Below are 8,532 nucleotides of genomic sequence, written 5' to 3'. Positions count from 1 at the left end.
TCCCTTGTTACAGTTTTCGTTCTTAATGCAAATTTCTGTTTTCTGCTTCTAATTACGAGTTCATTCTTGCTTCTTCTTCTACCTTCATTTATGTTTCTGTCTCATTTACGTTCTATTCATTTACGTTTTTGTTCATTTACGTTTATGTTCATGTTTCATTTGCGTTTTTTGTTTGAATCCATGGAAGGCTAGATTTTCTGGTGTTGTTTCCTTTTGAGGACGAAGCCCAACTCTCTTTGAGGTTTCGCTTGTAATGTGGTTTCCTGGCAGTTTTCCCTTCACCAGTTATCCCAAATTCGTGAATATTAATTAGTGCATGCTTCGTGTTCGATTAATTGCCTCTGAGCCTAACTTGCGTTCATGCTTAATGGACGAAGGGCTAACTGGTGTATGTGGTGCCTAATCATGTATCGACAACCCTAAGTTGATTTTCGCTTAGTAAATTGAAATAGGGTTGGATTAAGTGGTTGACTGTTAAGAACGAATTCTCCATAACCCAGGATAAGAGAATGGCTTTTGAATCAGAGGAAACAACCCGTTTTTAATATTAGTGGTTTTATATTTCAGTTTACTTGTTCTGCTCTTTAATCACAAAACAATCAAACCCCCCCAATCGTCACTGTTACTGCAAGTATATTGTGAACATTTGGTTTGTCACTGCTCATTGGGAAACGACCTAGGATCACTTCCTAGTTACTGCATTTTTCATGTTTATTTGATTCGGGTACGGCCTCGATCAAATTTGGCACCGTTGCCGGGGTAGCAGTGTCCAAAGGTTCATAATAGCTAGCTAGTGTTGTGTGTTTAATCCTTTCGTGTTTTATGTTTAAATTGTTAGTATTGTGTTAGTATTTGTGTTAGTGTTGTTTAGTGTCCTGGTATTTTGTTTAATGTGTGTTCTGTTTCAGTTTTCCCATTAAGCGTTTCCCCTGTTTCAGTCTTGGGTGTTTTGCTGTGAAGATTGTGCTTGCGGCAAAACATAGTAGTAGTAGAAATCAATTAGAGACGGACTTTAGCGACCACCCATGCTGAATTATTTGAGATTTTTTGTTTTAGTAGCTAGGGTTGTTATTTTTGGCTGAATTTTTTTGTGGTAACTTTTTTTAATCCATATTTTGTGGGAAAAATAGCTAGAGCCTTTAGTTTGGTCAGATTTGAAAGTTCCAAAAAACTAGCAAATTTTGTGTTTGCCAAAACTTCAAACGACCATAACTTTTGCTCCGGTTATCAGAATCGCAATTATTATATATGCATTTGGGGTAGAAAAAAATTTCCTACGCCATGGCAGCCTGCCATAGGCCGGCTGAGGTCTCCATCGTCCAAAAAACCCGATTCTGTCAAAAGTTTTTTATTTTTCAAGTTTTATTCACTTATTTTTCTTAACTTACCATTTTTAGTTTTCGTAGTTAGACTATGAATTTTTGTCTGAAATTTGTTGTGCTATCTTCTCATCATTTTATAAGGTTGCTCACAAAATTTCAAGTCATTTGGATATCATTTGAGGGTAGCTGTAGTTCAAACCTACACCTTTATTTACATGATAAGGCAACTAGTTGTGTGCATGCTGAATGTAGTGTATGACTAGAGGCAATCCATCTGACTTACAACCCTTTGATCCTGAGATAGATAGGACATTTCATAGATTAGTTAGGCATCATTTTATACCTTTTGATCATTTTGAGCATTCCATTACTGGTGAATCTGTGCATTCTGTTATTGGTGATTTTGAACATCCTGATCTTGAGCATTATAATTTTGAGCATTCTGATTCTGAGCATTTTGATTTTGCACATTCTGAGAACATGGCACAACCTCCACCCCGTGAGAGGACTCTAAGGGAAATGGTTGCACCTGATTTCACCTACGAAAGCTTGTGCATCCAATACCCTGATGAGGATGTCCCATATGTTCTTAAAACTGGACTGATTCATTTGCTTCCAAAGTTTCATGGCCTTGCAGGTGAAGACCCGCACAAACATTTGAAGGAATTTCATATTGTCTGCTCCACCATGAAACCCCCAGATGTCCAAGAGGATCACATATTTCTGAAGGCTTTTCCTCATTCATTAGAGGGAGTGGCAAAGGACTAGCTGTATTACCTTGCTCCAAGGTCCATCACGAGCTGGGATGACCTTAAGAGAGTATTCTTAGAAAAAAATTTCCCTGCTTCCAGGACCACAGCCATCAGGAAAGATATCTCAGGTATTAGACAACTCAGTGGAGAGAGCCTGCATGAGTACTGGGAGCGATTTAAGAAACTATGTGTTAGTTGCCCTCACCATCAGATTTCGGAGCAACTTCTTCTCCAATATTTTTATGAAGGACTCAGCAATATGGAGAGAAGTATGATAGATGCTGCTAGTGGTGGAGCCCTTGGAGACATGACTCCTACTGAAGCCAGAAATTTAATTGAGAAGATGGCTTCCAACTCCCAACAATTTAGCGCCAGAAATGATGCCATAGTCATTAGAGGAGTGCATGAGGTAGCTACAAGCCCATCTGCATCATCTGAAACTAAGAAGCTTGAAGGCAAACTGGATGCATTGGTTAACTTGGTAACCCAGCTGGCCTTGAATCAGAAATCTGTACCTGTCGCAAGGGTTTGTGGTTTGTGCTCCTCTGCTGACCACCATACAGACGTTTGCCCTTCCATGCAGCAACCTGGAGCAATTGAGTAGCCTGAAGCTTATGCTGCAAATATTTACAATAGACCTCCTCAACCTCAGCAGCAAAATCAACCACAGCAGAACAATTATGACCTCTCCAGCAACAAATACAACCCTGTATGGAGGAATCACCCTAATCTCAGATGGTCCAGCCCTCAGCAACAACAACAGCAGCCTGCTCCTTCCTTCCAAAATGCTGTTGGCCCAAGCATACCATACATTCCTTCACCAATCCAACAACAGCAATAACCCCAGAAACAGCCAACAGTTGAGGCCCCTCCACAACCTTCCCTCGAAGAACTTGTGAGGCAAATGACTATGCAGAACATGCAGTTTCAGCAAGAGACCAGAGCCTCCATTCAGAGCTTAACCAATCTGATGGGACAATTGGCTACCCAATTGAATCAACAACAGTCCCAGAATTCTGACAAGCTGCCTTCTCAAGCTGTCCAAAATCCCAAAAATGTCAGTGCCATTTCATTGAGGTCGGGAAAGCAGTGGCAAGGACCTCAACCCGTAGCACCTTCTTCATCTGCAAATGAACCTGCCAAACTTCACTCTACTCCAGAAAAAGGTGATGATAAAAATTTACCTAACAATTTCTGTGCAGGTGAATCTTCTTCCATAGGTAATTCTGATTTGCAGAAGCAACACATTCCCCGTCTTCCATTCCCTCCAAGAGCAGTTTCCAACAAAAAAATGGAAGAGGCAGAGAAAGAGATCTTAAAAACGTTTAGAAAAGTAGAGGTAAACATACCTCTGTTGGATGCAATAAAGCAAATTCCAAGATATGCCAAATTCTTGAAGGAGCTGTGCACTAATAAGCAGAAGCTTAAAGGAAGTGAACGGATTAGCATGGGCAGAAATGTCTCCGCATTGATTGGTAAATCTGTTCCTCAAATTCCTGAAAAATGCAAAGATCCAGGTACATTCAGCATACCTTGTATTATAGGGAATAGTAAGTTTGACAATGCCATGCTAGACTTAGGAGCTTCTGTTAGTGTTATGCCTCTGTCTATTTTTAATTCTCTATCTCTAGGTCCCTTACAGTCAACTGATGTGGTAATTCATTTAGCTAATAGAAGTGTTGCCTACCCTGTTGGTTTCATAGAAGATGTCTTAGTTAGAGTTGGTGAACTGATTTTCCCTGTTGATTTTTATATTTTGAATATGGAAGATGGATTTTCTCAAGGATCAGTTCCCATCATTCTAGGCAGACCCTTTATGAAAACTGCTAGAACTAAGATAGATGTTTATGCAGGCACACTATCCATGGAGTTTGGTGATATAACTGTTCATTTTAATATTCTGGATGCTATGAAATACCCATCTGAAGATCTTTCTGTATTTCGTGCTGAAATAATTGACCATGTTGTTGATGAATACATGACTGATCTTTATTCTAATATGCATGCCTCTCACTCTTCATGCATTGAGTCTGAAATTGTACTTGATCATATGTCTGAATTTGATGCTGAGAGTGAATATGAGAGTGATATTGATTGCATGTCTGGTGGTGGTGTTTTACCTCTCGAGATTGATTTTATAGAGTTAGATAGGACTAACCATTTTTCAGGAAGTACACATACCTCTGACTTTCTTTATGAGGTAAAGGCTGAGAAACCATCTCCTTCTACCACTGTCCAGCCGACCACACCAGAATTGAAGCCTCTGCCATCAAATTTAAAATACGCTTACTTGGATGATAGCAAGAGTTTTCCAGTGATTATATCTGCCTCCCTTGTTGATGAGCAAGAGGAGAAGTTGTTGTTAGTTCTCAAGAAGCATAAGAAGGCTATAGGCTGGACCCTGGCGGACATTCCTGGTATTAGCCCATCCACATGTATGCATCGAATAAATTTAGAGGATGGAGCTAAACCAGTAAGACAGCCACAGAGAAGACTCAACCCGGTGATTCTTGATGTAGTGAAGAAGGAGATAACCAAGCTTTTGCAAGCTGGAATCATTTATCCTATCTCTGATAGCCAATGGGTGAGTCCCGTCCAGGTAGTCCCGAAGAAGACCGGCCTCACAGTGATAAAAAATGAGAAGGAAGAGTTGATTCCTACTCGGGTGCAGAACAGTTGGAGAGTCTACATTGACTACAGGAGGCTGAACCAGGTTACCAAAAAGGACCATTTTCCCCTGCCATTCATTGATCAGATGCTTGAACGCCTGGCAGGTAAATCTCACTATTGTTTCCTTGATGGCTTTTCTGGTTATATGCAAATTACTATTGCTCCTGAGGATCAGGAAAAGACCACATTCACCTGCCCCTTCGGCACTTTTGCTTATAGGAGGATGCCTTTCGGCCTATGCAATGCCCCTGGTACCTTCCAACGGTGCATGATTAGTATTTTCAGTGATTTTTTAGAAAATTGCATAGAGGTGTTTATGGATGATTTCACTGTATATGGATCCTCTTTTGATGGTTGTTTGGATAGTTTAGAAAAAGTTTTAAATAGATGCATTGAAACTAACCTTGTTCTAAATTTTGAAAAATGTCATTTTATGGTTGAGCAAGGTATAGTTTCAGGGCACATTATTTCCAATAAGGGTATTGAAGTAGATCCTGCAAAAATTTCTGTTATTTCACAATTGCCTTACCCCTCTTGTGTGTGAGAGGTGCGATCTTTTCTTGGTCATGCAGGGTTCTACAGGCGCTTTATTAGGGATTTTAGCAAAGTGGCCCTTCCGCTGTCCAACTTGTTGCAAAAGGAGGTGGAGTTTGACTTTAATGACAGATGCAAAGAGGCTTTTGATTGCCTCAAAAGAGCGCTGACTACCACCCCCATCATCCAGGCACCCGATTGGACAGCCCCTTTTGAGCTTATGTGTGATGCATCAAATTATGCATTGGGGGCTGTCCTTGCTCAGAAAATTGATAAATTGCCCAGGGTGATATATTATGCTTCTAGGACTTTAGATGTTGCCCAAGCGAATTATACTACTACTGAGAAAGAGCTTCTAGCCATAGTTTTTGCTCTTGAAAAATTTCGATCTTATTTGCTTGGTACCCGCATTATTGTTTACACTGACCATGCAGCTCTAAAGTACTTGTTGAAGAAGGCTGATTCTAAGCCTAGGTTGATCCGATGGATGCTCTGGCTCCAAGAGTTTGACTTGGAGATCCGTGATAGGAGCGGAGCACAAAATCTAGTTGCTGATCATTTGAGTCGGATCGAACGTGTATCTGATGCAGATTCACCTATTCGGGATGATTTCCCGGATGATCATTTGTATATACTGTATAGTATTTCTGACTCTCTTTCTACTCCCTGGTTTGCTAACATTGTCAATTATTTAGTTGCTTCTGTTTTTCCTCCCTTAGCATCTAAGGCCCAAAAAGATAAAATTAAAAGTGATGCTAAGCATTTTATTTGGGATGACCCCTACTTGTGGAAATTGTGCAGTGATCAGGTCATTAGACGGTGCATTCCAGATCATGAGACTGACTCAGTCCTGCAGTTCTGTCATTCTTCCGCACCGGGAGGTCATCTGGGTGTTCAAAGGACAGCTCGCAAAGTGCTTGATTGTGGTCTTTATTGGCCCACCATCTTTAAAGATGCGTGGAAGATCTGCAGCACTTGTGAGCAGTGTCAGAGAGCAGGAAATACACTTACATGACGACAACAAATGCCTCAGCAACCTATGCTATTTTGTGAGGTGTTTGATGTCTGGGGTATAGATTTCATGGGCCCTTTTCCTGTCTCTTTTGGTTATGTTTACATTCTCCTTGCAGTTGACTATGTTTCAAAATGGGTGGAAGCCAAGCCCACTAGAACTAATGATGCTAAAGTTGTTGCAGATTTTGTCAGGTCTAATCTGTTCTGCAGGTTTGGAGTACCTAAAGCAATTGTTAGTGATCAAGGAACCCATTTTTGCAAAAGAACAATGCATGCCCTGCTTAAAAAGTACGGGGTGGTACACAGGGTATCCACACCATACCACCCCCAGACCAATGGACAGGCAGAAATTTCTAACAGGGAAATCAAGAGAATTCTAGAGAAGATTGTGCAGCCAAGCAGGAAAGATTGGAGTACCAGGCTTGATGATGCTCTCTGGCCACATCGGACTGCCTACAAAGCACCCATAGGAATGTCTCCTTATCGGGTTGTCTTTGGAAAGGCATGTCATCTTCCAGTGGAAATTGAGCACAAAGCATACTGGGCAGTGAAGACTTGCAACTTCTCTATGGATCAAGCTGGTGAGGAAAGGAAGTTGCAACTGAGTGAGTTAGATGAAATCCACCTAGAAGCCTACGAGAATGCCAAGTTCTACAAAGAAAAGACCAAGAAGTTCCATGATAGCATGATAGTTAAAAAGGACTTCATGGTTGGGCAAAAAGTGTTATTGTATAATTCTAGGCTTGGACTCATGAGTGGTAAGTTGAGGTCTAAGTGGATTGGTCCTTTTGTTGTTACTAATGTTTTTCCTTATGGTGCAGTTGAGATCAAAAGCGACTCCACAAACAAGAGCTTCAAGGTCAACGGACATCGACTTAAGCCATTCCTCACGAACCCTTCTCTAGTGGACGTAGTCGTGGAAGAGACTTCCTTACTCCACCCTCCTCTTCCTCCACCATGACTTAGGGAGTTTTTTCTTTTCCTATCTCCTTCTTTGCTTTTACTACACTTGTCCGATTCTATTTGATGATTTAATTGTTTTTAATCTTTTAATTGCGCTACATTGAGGACAATGTGTTGTTTAAGTATGGGGGGGGGGAGTGTTCTTTGGTTTTGCTAGTTTTGTTGGTTTTGTTAATTTGTTAATGTTGTTAGTTTAATATTTTGGGTCAATTTTGTGTGCATGTACGACTTTGCATTTTTTCTTTGAATTATAGGATATGTTCAAGAAATGGGTAATTGTTTTGAAAATAAAAGTTGTTGACATGTTGTGACTTGAAATCCTTGATTCTTCTCTACATGTCATGATAGTTTTGAAAGCTGAATTTGAAAGTGATGAGTTTACCTTTATGAGAATTTGAGCCATCCATCATCATAATCATTTGGTGTGTTTTGCCCCATTGATTGCTTGCACAATAGCCTTGGCTTGATTCTTGTTGATGCTTCCTAATTCACATGCATATTTGGAAATGATTGAGGCAATTTTGTTCTTATAAGCTTCTAGCCTAATGGACTTACCTTGAATTAATTCCTTTGATAGCCCTTTTGAGCCTTGTTTCCCTTTCCTTGTTTTGAAGCTTACTACAAGCCTTAAATGAAAAACCATGATATCACCATATCCTTAAGGAATTCTGGAGCTTTGGAATTGTTTTGGGAATAAGTGTGGGGGGTTTTTGTTTCATTGGATAACTTGTTTTGTTGGCTATGCTTCATGTTGTATTTTGGGCCATACTTGATGTACATTGTATATTGGTTAAATGTTGGACATGCTGAATGAAATGTTGTTTCTCAAAGGCTATAGAGTAAAAAAAAAAAATTCGAAAAAAGAAAAAGAAAAGCAATAAAGTTGAGTGAATAAGATCTTAAATGGCACAAGAATGATGAAACTCTTGGTTCTACTCTTCATGTTTAAATTTTATCTTTACTTCATTTTATTTTCTTAATATGCACTTATTCCCCATTGCTCCTCTATTCCTTTGGGATTTAGCCACTTATTCCATATTTCTCCATACCTTGTCCTTGGCCCCATTACAACCTTAAAAGACCTTTTGATCCTCATGTGCTTGTGTTTGTGGGTTGATTGTCAATTTTAGAATCTTGCCAAGTCTATGTGGTGTTTGCTTTCATGGGTGCTTTGAGGGTAAATAGTAGCCTAGACACTTGAGAGATAGAGTGTATATCTTGTGAGGCTTTATCACTTTTCATTCTTGAGCTGATTAACTATTTTGCCATGATTGGGT

The 8,532-nt window shown here is 40.0% G+C and overlaps 1 non-coding gene across 1 annotated transcript; it reads right to left on the bottom strand.

Annotated features, from left to right (window-relative positions):
* Positions 1–2,180: 2,180 nt before the first annotated feature.
* Positions 2,181–2,287, bottom strand: LOC114397846. The gene has a single exon (XR_003663463.1). It is a non-coding gene; the product is annotated as a small nucleolar RNA R71 (small nucleolar RNA).
* Positions 2,288–8,532: the final 6,245 nt, after the last annotated feature.

The sequence above is a fragment of the Glycine soja genome, chromosome 18, assembly GCF_004193775.1.
Source record: "Glycine soja cultivar W05 chromosome 18, ASM419377v2, whole genome shotgun sequence".
NCBI lineage: Eukaryota > Viridiplantae > Streptophyta > Magnoliopsida > Fabales > Fabaceae > Glycine > Glycine soja.
The sequence above is the reverse complement of the archived record's forward strand: the minus strand, read 5'-3'. Positions and strand labels throughout refer to the sequence as shown.